The following is a 13,585-nucleotide window of genomic DNA, read 5'->3' on the forward strand; positions in this document are numbered from 1 at the left end:
CAGAGGGGACAGCTGAACACAGCCGCCCCGGCGGAAGGAGCGTAAGCTGGCGGTGTTGCATGACCAAGCCTCCATTTAACAACCCCCACCCAGAGGGGTCGAGGCAGAGAAGGCTGACACGATTGGCAGACGTCATGAACGTGCAGGGGCACCCTCAACCGGTGAACCCGGGAGTTGACACTGCTCCAACACACCAGGGAATCAACCACCTCGGTGTTACCCAATGCGGTGGTTGTTCCTATAACCCCTCAAGAAAAAACTCCAAAACACACCTGCGGGTATACACCGGCTATACCGCAGTACAAGTGTTTCAGTTTCCAAAAAGGGTTAACCCAGGCCTACGGGTCGCAAACATCACTTCGGACCGGGCCTGGCGGTACGGGAAGCACAGGGTCACCAGAGGAGGTCAAAAAACCACCCCCACAGGCCCCTCTTCGCCATGCGTGAGAGAGGAGCGAAAAACAATGGAGAACCAGCCCCTAAGCACACCGTACCTGGTATTCCCCGGCGGTCTCCCAACCAAGTACTAACCAGGACCAACCTGTGTAGCGGCCGAGATCCGACGAGATCGAGCGCGTACAGAATGGCATGGCTGTAAGCCATGACGACAGTGCTGAGTAAAAACATACCCAACCAGGGTCTCCATAGCGCTCAACCCTGTGACACCCAGACCGACCTGGCATTTTTCCCCCTGAAAAAAGCCCAAGTCCCTCAGGGTACCAGAACAGCAGATCTGCATCCCCGGCGGACAACGGGTTCAACTGATCTGGACCAGCGTGACCAGAACCAGTCCCGTGCCCTAACCACGCCGACATGCCCCAGGAAAAGGGCAGATATGCGTGTTGATCTTAACATGAAAAGAAGGCGCCACCCAGACGTCGGGACGAACCGCGCCTGGTGGCCCACCCCAAGGGCGTGAGACCCCACTACATATGTTCAGATCCATCCCGTCATCATCCCCCAGACATGAACGAGGATCCGTCGACAACCCACCCAGGTCATGGGATGTGGTCGCCGGAAGAGGAAAAACCCCCATCTCAGTTGCTTTATAAAAACGCTGTTTCAACCACAAGCAACTAAGGCGTGCCAGTCAATCGCCTGTTTACAGCGAGCTAGCACTATACGTGCGTCGGGACACACCCCCATCAATGAACAGGCTATTTAGACCTGCCATTGAATCCCCAAGGCGCCCAGGGGAACGACAAGAGGGGTGTGACACTCCCTAACTCCAACACTTCTGGAATAGAAAGAAGGAAGCATCAACAGTATGTATCCCAGTCTACACAGCCGGGGTAAAAAATGTTCACATTTTTACATCCCACCACCCTCCCATAGGAAAGAGACGGGGATCCCCAGAGAGACTTCCCACGCGAGCTGTACAGATTGAAAAGAATATATTGCACCTTGAGCCATGTAAAAAACTGGTTTTAGGGCCTCCGGGGAAGAGGCACCGAACCCATACACACTCAATAAACGAATTGAATCGAATATACATACAATAGAAAAGGACCCTTCTAGAGGGTCCACTCACTTTGACAATCTGAGGAGGAAGGCTCTGTACTCTGATGGAGGCTTCCTCACATGGATCACATGGAAGAAGGAGTCCGAACTCACAGAAGGCCTGAGTAGGCGCTTGGTGAGGAGGAGCCCTGACCACCCCCCCTGAAAACAGATCCATCACATGGACCTGAACAGCACACGGAAGTCCTACCAACAGAGACGCGCACGGTGACGTACTCTATGGCGGGGGAATTCCTGCGGTGCACACGCCCAATATACCAGGCCGTGGGACCAGGAACTCCCTCCCCCCCCCCCCCCCCCCCCCCCCGTAACGTGCCGAACCGCCACGTGACGGGAACCTTGAAGGACAGGGGGTGTACCCCTGACCGACAGAACAACGGGGAGAGGAAAGGTTACCAGTTCACCCCTTTACGACCCCACACCCATGATACGACGTAACGACAAAAAGAGAATATGACACAGTCATAGTCAACCCTATGAAGCGTTTCACAGCTCCACACAGCGCACAAGCTAACCTGCTATCTGATTTTTACTAAGGAAAAACACAGAATAGAGAGGGCTCTAAGAACCCCGGTCCAACATACACATGTGCTTCTGTGGTCAGTACAACCCAGTTGTAGGTCACATGACACACACAACCCATCATCATCACAATGAGAGAATACATCATTCTTGATTAGTATCGACCACAGGCCTTGCTAAGCACACATGACAGCAACCAAACCAATTTCCCTTTAGGAAATAAGTTTCTCCAGCAGATTTAGCACAACCTCAGCAATCAAGCTGAGAGTTACATCGTATCCCTACCACACAAAAGACACAATTAATGCACAACATGTCTGATAGGAGGTGATAAAGTCCCCAGGGAACCGGGGGGGGAAAAACACAATCCTCCTATTTTACCCTCAATACGGCCAGTTAAAACAGGAAAACCTGTTAATGTGTGAACTCACTGTCCATTGTCATTACAGTCTGAGAAAGAACATTCTTTTACTCACTCGTCACCAAGCATAGCTTCATAGGTTAGTTGCCTTAGTAGTGAGTACACGGTACACATAAACACCATGATGTTTCTCACACAACAACCAGATCAATACATCACGACCTGCACAGAGAAGCTACTGCCAGTGACAAAAACAGCTCACACACAACCCGCAACGTATCTCAAATGCATTGCAACAACACACGTTTTGGGAAAAAACACCGTCATTCACAATACATTTAGCAAGGTAAAACCAGAAGACGTGTTATGAGGGTCTGGCCAACCCCGTACCTGCCCGGAACGCAGATCAGCGAAGTGCAGTCATAAGCCACCGTAGAACACAGCCCTCTTTGTTGACGCAATCCCCGTCTAGGCTCAGGCAGGGTTGACGAACATCCCCTGTCAAAGATGACGTCGTGGTCAAGAGTGTAAAACATGTTAAAAATCAAAGCACGTTCAACAGAATAGCATCAAGCTAACGGCTGCTCCAACCGTTCGGGTGCTATCGCTTCCGCTCGCGAGACGCCGATCTACGACGCACGCGATCAGGAGCGAGCTCCCGGCGGCGCGCGAGAAGCCTAAGCTACCCCGCGCCAGGCCACCGACCGGCTAACCGTAAGCTATGAACATGTAAACAATGACATAACACTCACCCAGACAGGCCGCCGTTCTGAACCCTCCTCACTTTTTAAGAGAAAAGAGAAAACAAGACGTCAACACCGCTTCACAACGGTGACATTAACACGTCCGGCGGAATCAGCACAGTACCAACTGGCCTGTATAGCTGACTTTGAACATGAATCTGCCGCTATCGCACATTACATGCACATATCCCCTCGTGAAGGAATACTCTCATTTGGATATGAAAGATGGGGTCTTAACACGGTGACAGAGAGAATCCACTCGTCCAGAACACACAGGGATCACCAGTGTCAATGGTCGCGGCCCACTAGTTAAAACTATAATGGTCGCCAGACCAAGGCCTTCTGTCGCCTAGACGGCTAAACAAAGGACCCTAGCCTGGGGCCGGTTTCCATAAACTTTGTCTAGTAGCCCCCATAGCACTAACAGACAAGTGGAGCCCGCCAGCAAACACTACTCACCCAACCTGGAACGCACCGCTCCTCACAACAGCGGCATGTCCGACAGTTCAGCTGTGGCCTGACAGGTTTCACCCCAACAAACACAGCAAGGAACTGCAGTTGAGAAGCATGCAGCGGCGTGCTCCCAATACGAAAACCGGTGGAGGGTTTGTAGAATGATCATCATCTTCTAGACACTCCAGTACGAAGACAATATCGCCGTATTTTCTCGAAAATAGTGAGAGAGAAAATAAAGATATGATGTCAACGTATCCTTGTTTCCCAAGCTGTTCCTAATCCAATTTCTTCCATCATGGTGTCAAGTGTGGGGATCTACCGAGGCACCTCTTCCTTGTGGTGAAAGCGAGAAGGAGGAGAGCAGGTGACCACACACCTGCTTATGAAGGTAAGCTGATGAGGGGTGTGGTCAGACTAATACTGGTATTAGAGGTACATTTGTGGTTTATTCAGTACGCGTGCACGTACGCGAGATAGTGCAGAAGGCGATGCCAAGCTAAGCCACTAACGATACAGAACTTTCCCAAAACTGACTTGTAATCTAAGTTGCCTAAACCAGTTTGTCCATTTTAAAAGCTCAGAGGACGGAACGGGTTTATTTGTTTATATTATTTATTGACAACCCAGCTAGGAAGGAGGTAGGGAAGAATGGATAGCATGGAGAGAGAGAGAGAGAGAGAGAGAGAGAGAGAGAGAGAGAGAGAGAGAGAGAGAGAGAGAGAGAGAGAGAGAGAGAGAGAGAGAGAGAGAGAGAGAGAGAGAGAGAGAGAGAGAGAGCGAGAGGTTAACAGATCCTAACGCACCTGGGCCCCGTTCCTTGTACCTGGATAACTGAGTTAGCCGGATAACTTTAACTGGATAACTGAGTTAGCCGGACTTTCCGGTTCCATGTACGTGGATTTTCCAAATCACCATGACAACAGATCCAAAAGTTTGAGCCTGGTCGAAAGCAGAGTTCAAGTTCAAGTTAGCCGGATCACGCAGAGCCACGCCCCCGCAAAGAAAGTGACAGCTCGTTTCCTGAAATTATTCCCACGGCCTAGGATCTGCGTTACACCATTCAGAATTACGTTTTTGTGCTCCATTCTTCCAGAGGGGGCTTTTGAAATGTAAAATAGACCCAAAATGCTGATACTAAATTCACTTTGTCCTAAATAATGCACGTTATATATACCGTGGCGACGGTGGCGCTCGCTCGTGCGATGTACACATTATGTGGTTATTTTAATTGTAACTGGGATTAAGATGTCTGATGAGATGCGCTGTTTGACGGATTTGAGAAATTGAATGAGCCGCTGACGTCACATTAATGAATGAGGATAAAGAGATAAACTTCATTCAAAACAAAGGATATTCTAAACACGGGTCTCTCGTTCATTAATGTATAAACAATGAATTTATCCCATCTGGCACAGTGGTGCAGCGGTAGTGCTCAAGCCTGCCAACCCAGCGACCGGGGTTCAAAACCCGGTGTTTCCAATATGATTTTTTTGAATATAATATTAATGATTATACGCCAAAGTAGCCTGGTTTTAAGTTAAAATATTATAAATCTACATGCATTGAGGATGTCATTCTTTATATAGCTCTCAACGTGCACCAAATTGAATTATTCCTATATTGCAAAAAGAAGGAGACGACTAGGGTCTCGAACCCCGGTCGTCTGTGTGAAAGTCAAAAGAACAACCCGTTAGACCACATTGGAGATAAGTTAAAGATTGACTATACATCAATCAATGGGTAAGAGAGCCGTATCGTAATTCTGTATAACAGTTAACTAATTATTTTCGCTAGCAAGATCTCATTTGATTATTCAATCCAGCAGGCAAGTTTAAAGAAATATAATCTGATTGATTGAGGTAATGAGGGACTTAAAATTAGCCTATAGATAACGCATTTAACTTGTCGGCGAGGCGATTGAGCCGTATTGCAATCTGTCAATAAAGTCTTAAATCAATTAATCAATCAATGCCGTTAGAGAATCAGGATCTCTGCCATCGATACGTGCTGGCTTTTCACCTAAAGCGGCCGCGCGCATTTAGCCTGAGTCGCAAGTCTGGCTTGAGTTAACAAGACTGAATCCACCTTCGTGGAACAGGAAAATCCCGGCTTCAAACATCGGGTTAACTGAAGCTGGATAATGACATCTTGATCGACTTAGTTGAACCACGTACAAGAAACAGGGCCCTGAACTGGTTCATTAAGATTGTGTCCAATATTATGGAGGTGGTCAGGTTTATATGACTGAGGACCAACCATTTCTCTCTGTCTGACCAGCTGTAGAACAAGGTGGAGGAATGGCTCAACCTGTGTGTGTGTTATATGCTGATGTTTTCCTGATATCTTTCTAATTGTGAGTGCCAGGACTTCACTCTTTTCTGATTTCTCCTTGACGCACGCGCCGGCTACCATTTTTACCACAGTGCAGCAGGCTAGCCGTGATCAAGAGCTGACTTGAAGTTCAAACCAACCGAAACACCAAAAACCATACCAAAAAATACCTTTCAATATCTTCCCTTTTGCTTCCATCTCTTTACAATCTTCCTGTGAAATTTTTCCCCTTCACTGAAATAGTAAACATAAAAATCACAACATTGTTGACAGAAACATTGAAAGAAGATATAGGTATATATTTACATTCTCTACTCTCACCTGTGATGTACACATGACCCTTCTAGGAAGAGCTGTTCAGCCTGCAGCATTGGCGTGTTATTAAGTAGGGCAAGGCCATGAATGATAGCCCACCAAAAGAAAGTAAGTCATTTAATAAAAAAAGTGTTAGGGATTGGTGTGTTGGCGGAGGACCCATATGCAAACAGGATGAGGAGAAGAGGCAATAGCGATACACGGAGCCAGGGGTGAATGTCAAACTATAATGCTTTACTTAGAGCACAACAAAAAGAGGGCACAGCAAAATGGCCGGCAGAGGGCAAACTACTAAAACAAAGAATAGTCTCATAAATGAGAGCAAGTCCCAAAGGCACAAACAAAAAACACTGCAAGGCAGGCAAGGAAAAAACATGAACAAACTGACTACAAATAAAACCCTAACAAACGAGACGAACTTTACACGAAAACAAAGAATGGTGGAACAAACAATTAAACACTAGGAAACGTACTACAGGAGAACAGAACATGAACAAGGACGTGGAACAGCAACAGCGTGGACACCAAAAACAAGCAGCAAACACTAGTAGGGAAACCCAACAATGAACCGACAAAGAGAGACAGGCAAACGAGGCAGATATACACACACTGATTGACACAGGAGGGTAATTGGTAACAAGACACACCTGGGAGCAACACAGAACAAACACAAGGCCAAACCACACTGGGGAATAAACTAGACTAGAACATATGAATATACTGGGGAGCACACAGGACCGATAGCAGATACATAGGGAGTACATTAGCAAGGACAAAAAGCAGATTCATAGTTGTAGATAAACAAAGGCCCATGCAGAGGGTAGTGGCATGTAGTACCACCGACAGGCCACCCGGTGGCAGTAGAGCAAAGTCTATGAACTTGGCATGACAGTTCAAAAAGTTCAAGTGTGGAGGAGTACAGACAGGAGGAGTACAGACAGGGGGGAATGGTCCTGGGACAGGTGGAACCTTACAAAAAGAATGTATGATATTCAATGGCGCGGCTCAGGTTAGTCGCCGTTGGTTTTGCTCCGCAACGATTGTGCTTACTTTTAGTCATTATGTTTATTTTTACTACTTTTTTTATGGAAACCACACTGGCGGGGACGTCATACGACCGCCAGTCACTTATAGACCTAAACTCCGGACTCATCCCATTTCTGCCTTGCACTATATAGTATTGTATTTAGTACACTGCACAGTATTGTATATTATATGGTAACTCAGTTACGTCTATTCTGCATCGAACATTGTACATATGTCTATACTGAACACTGTGACCTCATTTTTTTTACTTCTAATTTACATGCTATACTATGTTATTTTATTTCATACTTATCTTGTCTTGCACAGTCTCTGGAGCGTAACAGTAAGAAGCATTTTGTATAAAAGTATTCTGTACTTCTGTATGACAACTATTAAAGAAACTTGAGTTTAGAGACACTTTATGCCAAGATTGGCCATCGGAGATCAGACGGGACAGAGACAAAGACAAAAGCGGCGGCAGGAAGAAACATAGGGGCAGGAGAAGCGGAATCAGATTAAGGCTAAAAATATCTGCTTACCGTCCGGCGATCCCATCCATCTTTCTGGCGAATGCACGCTCGCTGGAGGGCAGGATGGATGATTTACGGGCGAGGGTCCGATTCCAGCGAGAGGTGAGGGACTGTAACATCATGTGCTTCACGGAGACATGGTTGAAACCAGCGACTCCGGATCACAGCGTCTCTCCCTCGGACTCCTTCACCGTCTTCCGAGCGGACCGTACAGAAGCCTCCGGGAAGAGCATCGGCGGGGGTGTCTGTCTCCTTACCAACAACGGCTGGGTAAGCTCAAAGGAGATACAGATACTCTCCAGTTCATGCTCCCCGAACCTGGAACATCTGGCCATTCAATGTCGACCGTTTCATCTTCCCCGAGAGTTCACCGCGATCATCATGACTGCAGTGTACATCCCTCCCCAAGTGAACACCGCCAGGGCCCTGGCGGAGCTACAGGGACATCTCAACATCCACCAGATTAAACACCCGGACGCAGCAATGATTATAGCTGGCGATTTCAACCAGGCGAATCTGAAGAAAGTGATGCCATCCTTTTTTCAGCACATCGCCTGCTCCACCAGGGGAGGAAATACGCTGGATCCTTGTTACACCCCGTTCAGAGCCGGCTACAAGGCTGTACCGGCTCCGCCATTAGCGGGGGCTACAAGCACATCGGATCATGACTCCATCTTGCTCATTCCGGCTTACAGGCAGAGATCACGTGACGCTGTCGTGTCATGTGAGGTAAAGAGATGGTCCGACAAATCAGAGGCCACGCTTCAGGACGCCCTCGAAGACGTCGACTGGGATATGTTCCAAGGAAGCGCCAGTGACGTCAGCGAGTTCGCAGACACTGTTGTTAGCTTCATAGCAACCTTAGCTGATAGTATCGTTCCCACAAAGAAGGCGAGGGTGTTCCCGAACCAGAAACCGTGGGTGGACAGTTCTATCAGAGCAGCTCTGAAAACTCGCACCACTGCTTACAACCTGGGCAGAGAGACAGGAAATATGGACGAGTATAAAACAACAGTCTACACTCTGCGCAAGGCTGTTAAAATTGCTAAGAGAACCTATGCTGACAAAATGGAGGCACAAATGGCACAGAATGACACAAGAGGCTTATGGCGGGGACTGCGGACGATAACTGACTACAAAGTCAGTGCCCCCTCAATGGGGAGCGACGACGACTCTCTCTCGGACAAACTCAACTCCTTCTACGCTCGGTTTGATGTAAACAGTGGCGACGCTAGCTCACCGGCTAGTGACGTCACTGGTGCGCCGGCTGTTGTGGGGGGGGGGCATCCGCGGGGGCGGGGACGCTCTCTCATTGACGGAACACAGTGTGAGAAGAGCATTTATGCAGGTGAACACCAGGAAGGCGGCTGGCCCAGATGGAATAACAGGACGCATACTTAAGTCCTGTGCTAACCAGCTAGCCCCTGTGTTCACCACCATATTTAATCTATCCCTGGCGGAGTCAGTGGTCCCTGCCTGCTTCAAGATGTCTACCATTATCCCGGTACCAAAGAAATCCTCCCCAACAGGTCTCAATGACTACAGACCGGTGGCACTCACCTCTGTGGCCATGAAATGTTTTGAAAGGCTGGTCAAGGATCACATTTGTGCCTCCCTCCCGAGTGATATGGACCCTATGCAATTTGCATACAGGCCAAACAGGTCCACTGATGTTGCGGTCTCCCAAGTACTGCACAGCACCCTCTCTCACCTAGACCGCCAGAATGGGGGCTATGTGAGACTGTTGTTCATTGACTACAGCTCAGCGTTCAACACCATAGTCCCCAACAGACTGGTGGACAAGCTGATCGAGCTGGGTCTGAGCTCCGCTCTGAGCGCCTGGATACTGGACTTTCTGAGTGAAAGGCCCCAGGTGGTCAGGGTGGGGGTCAGACCTCCAACACCATCACCCTGAGCATCGGGTCCCCCCAGGGCTGTGTTCTGAGCCCCCTGCTGTACTCACTATACACACATGACTGTGTGGCCAAGTTCAGCTCCAACTCCATAGTGAAATTTGTGGACGACACAGTGGTGGTGGGGCTGATCTCGGACAACGACGAGAAGGCCTACTGGGAGGAGGTTGAGGTACTGGAACGCTGGTGCCAGGACAACAGCCTGCTCCTGAACATTGGTAAAACCAAGGAGCTGATCGTGGATTTTAGGAGGAGACAGCAGGGGACACATTTACATTACATTTACATTTAGTCATTTAGCTGACGCTTTTATCCAAAGCGACTTACAAGTTCTGTACGACAAGCCATCAGAAAGGGCACAACTCTATCAGCTGAGCAACAATGTTCATCAAAGTGTTGAGTGCTACAGTGTAGGTTAGTTTATTAGGACAAGTGCATGACAGTACGGTTAGTTAGGGTTAGATTTTTTTTTTTTTTTTTTTTTTTTTTTTTTTTTAATTCAGATAATGGTTGAAGAAGTGCGTCTTTAGTCGACGGCGAAAGATTGGACGTGATTCGGCTGTCCTAACTGGGGTGGGTAGTTCATTCCACCATTGTGGGGCAAGGACTGAGAATAGGCGACTTCTCTTTGATGACCCTCCCGGAGCTTGGATAGGAGTAGGTCTGAGGCGGGCGGCTAGGTGGTGTAGTGGGCAAGGCACTCGCCACCAGTGTGGAGACGCTAGGATTCGCGTGTTCGAATCCAGCTCTCCACATTGTTTTTCAGTTTGGCTGGTCGTCCGCAGTAATACACATTGGCCGTATTACGGGGAGGGAAAACTGAAGGGTGGGGATCGAACGTTGTGAACAAGCGACTCCTACAAGTCGGTTGGTGCGCCTGCGCAGTAGAATCAGGAAGTGTCGGGGGCAGCGTGAGCCTCCCACGCGTTACTCCTCGACACTGAGAGATCGAGCTGCGCAGGTGAAAAGATGCGACTGCTGTTACCTCAAGTACCGGAGGGGACTTGTGCTATGTATGACTTAGTCCACATTGCAGCCGGCTTGTGGGAGGCAAGAAACAGCGTTCGTGACAGGGGAGGGTTGAATTGGATGATACGAAATTGGGATGGGAGAAAATATGGAAAAATGGGAGAAAAAGTGGATCAAAAAAAAAAGGAGTAGGTCTGAGGCGGCCAGAAGATGCAGAGCGTAGGGGTCTTGAGGGTGTGTAGTTAGAGACCATTGACCGGAGGTAGGCGGGAGCGGTTCCCTTTGCCGCACGGTATGCTAGGTCGAGGGCTTTGAAGCGGATTCGTGCAGCAATGGGGAGCCAGTGCAGGTCCCTAAGAAGTGGGGTGACATGGGCCGACTTCGGTAGGTTTGAGATCAGGCGGGCCGCTGCGTTCTGAATGAGTTGAAGAGGCTTAGTGGCAGTGGCCGGGAGGCCAGCGAGCAGTGCATTGCAGTAGTCGAGGCGGGAGATGACTGTTGATTGGACGAGGAGTTGGGTGGCTTCTTTTGTCAGGAAGGGGCGTATCCTTCTGACGTTGCTCAGGAGGAATCGGCAGGTTCTGGTCGTCGCTGCGATGTGAGCAGAGAAGTTCAACTGGTCGTCGAGGACAACACCAAGGTTCTTGGCGGTCGGGGACGCAGTCACAGCTGCATTCTCGACTGTGATTGAAAGGTCGGTTAGGGGGGAGGATTTGGCCGGCAGGTGGAGCAATTCTGTTTTGCTTAGGTTCAGTTTGAGGTGGTTGGACGTCATCCAGGCTGAGATGTCGGACAGACAGGCCGAGATCCGCACAGAGACGTGGATATCTGAGGGAGGGAAGGAGAGGAAGAGTTGAGTATCGTCGGCATAACAATGGTAGGAGAAGCCATGAGACGTGATAATGTTACCCAGTGATTTAGTGTAGAGGGAGAAGAGAAGGGGTCCTAAAACCGAGCCCTGGGGGACACCCGTCCGCAGGGGGCGGGTGGCCGACAGGGTCCCTCTCCATGACACTTGGTAGGAGCGGTCATTGAGGTATGATGACAGCCATGTCAGCGCAGAGCCAGCCACTCCCATTCCTGCGAGGGCCGCAAGGAGGATCTGGTGGTTGACTGTGTCGAAGGCTGCAGATAGATCTAGGAGAATCAGGACAGAGGAGAGGCCTTTCGCTTTTGCTAAGTGAAGTGCCTCTGTGACCGCAATGAGGGCTGTCTCTGTGGAGTGACCAGTCCTGAAGCCTGACTGATTAGGGTCTAGGAGGTCATTCTGTAAGAGATAAGTAGTAAGTTGGTTGGATACAGCACGTTCAAGTGTTTTAGAAAGGAAGGAGAGAAGAGAGACAGGACGGTAGTTGCCTATGACAGTAGGGTTCAGGGTTGGTTTTTTTATGAGCGGCGTGACTCTGGCTTGTTTTAGGGAGGTGGGGACCACCCCCGAGTTGAGTGAGGAGTTGATGGTTGCAGTTAGGAATGGGAGGATGTCTGGTGCTATGGTCTGGAGGAGTGGGGAGGGTAGCTGGTCCAGCTGGCAAGTAGTCGGACGGTTTGACGTTACCAGTGTCAGGGTCTCTGCTTCTGTAATGGGAGAGAAAGATGACAGAGTGAAGGATGAGGTTCTCGATTCAGCATTTGGAATGGGTGGGGGTTGGGAGAAGGAGCTGCGGATGTTCTCCACTTTTTCCTCAAAGAAGATCGCAAAGTCTTCGGCAGAGAAAGATGAGGGAGGGGGGGGTGGGGGGGGAGTGAGGAGGGAGGACATGGTAGCATGCAGTTTGCGAAGATTCTTGGCAGAGGCCTCGATCCTATGGTGGAAGAAAGAAGCTTTGGCATTAGTGATGGTTTTGGAGAATGTTAACAAGAGGTTGTGATATGTGTCGATGTCAGCAGTGAGGCGTGACTTTCTATACTTCCTTTCAGCTGCTCTCAGGACCTGTCTTTGTTCTCTCACTGGATCTGTCAGCCATGGACTGGGTGGGGAACGGCGGGCAGGTTTCTCAACGAGGGGACAGAGCTTGTCGAAGGAGGTTGCCAGGGCTGAAAGGAGGGTGGAGGTTGCCATCTCTGTGGAGAGAGCAGAGAAGGTGTCACTCAAAGGTAGAGCGGATAGTATGTCAGAGGAGAGGGTGGAGGGGGATAGGGAGGGCAGGTTGCGTCTGAGTGAGACTGTTTGAGTTGGGGTGAAGACCTTTCGGTTAAGCATGAGAGTTAGTGAGAAGGATATGAAGGAATGGTCAGATACATGTAGGGGAGTTACCGTGGTGTTAATGATGCTGGAGTTACGGGAAAATATGAGATCCAAGGAGTTGCCTGCTTTGTGGGTGGGAGGCATGGCAGTGGGAGTCAGGTCAAACGATTGTAGGAGGGAGACTACTATGACTGACTGAGATGAGTCAGGCAGGTTGAAGTCGCCCAGTAGAAGGAGAGGGGTACCATCTTCCGGTAAGGAGCTAAGAAGCATGTCCAGCTCATCTGTGAAGTGATCGAGCGGACCTGGAGGGCGGTAGAGTGTAACAATGGTGAGATTGAAAGGATTAGAGACAGATACTGCATGATATTCGAGAGAGGAGAGTGACAGTTCTGGGAGTGGTGTTACGTTTGTAGCCCATGAAGGAGATGTCATGAGGGCAGTGCCTCCACCCCGTCTGGAAGGTCGAGGTGTGTGAGTGAAGTTATAGTTTGTAGATAATGCTGCAGGTGTTGATGAGTTATTGGGGGTTATCCAGGTCTCAGTTAGAGCCAGGAGCTGCAGATTTAGACTATGGGCGTAGGCAGTAATGAAGTCAGCTTTCTTGACTGCTGATTGACAATTCCATAAGCCTCCCCGTACTGTGACAGGTGTATTAGTGGCTGTAGGAGGGTAGGAGAGATTAGCCGGGTTACTAGCAAACTGTCGTGGAT

The sequence above is a fragment of the Notolepis coatsorum genome, assembly GCF_963971535.1.
Source record: "Notolepis coatsorum genome assembly, chromosome: 9".
NCBI lineage: Eukaryota > Metazoa > Chordata > Actinopteri > Aulopiformes > Paralepididae > Notolepis > Notolepis coatsorum.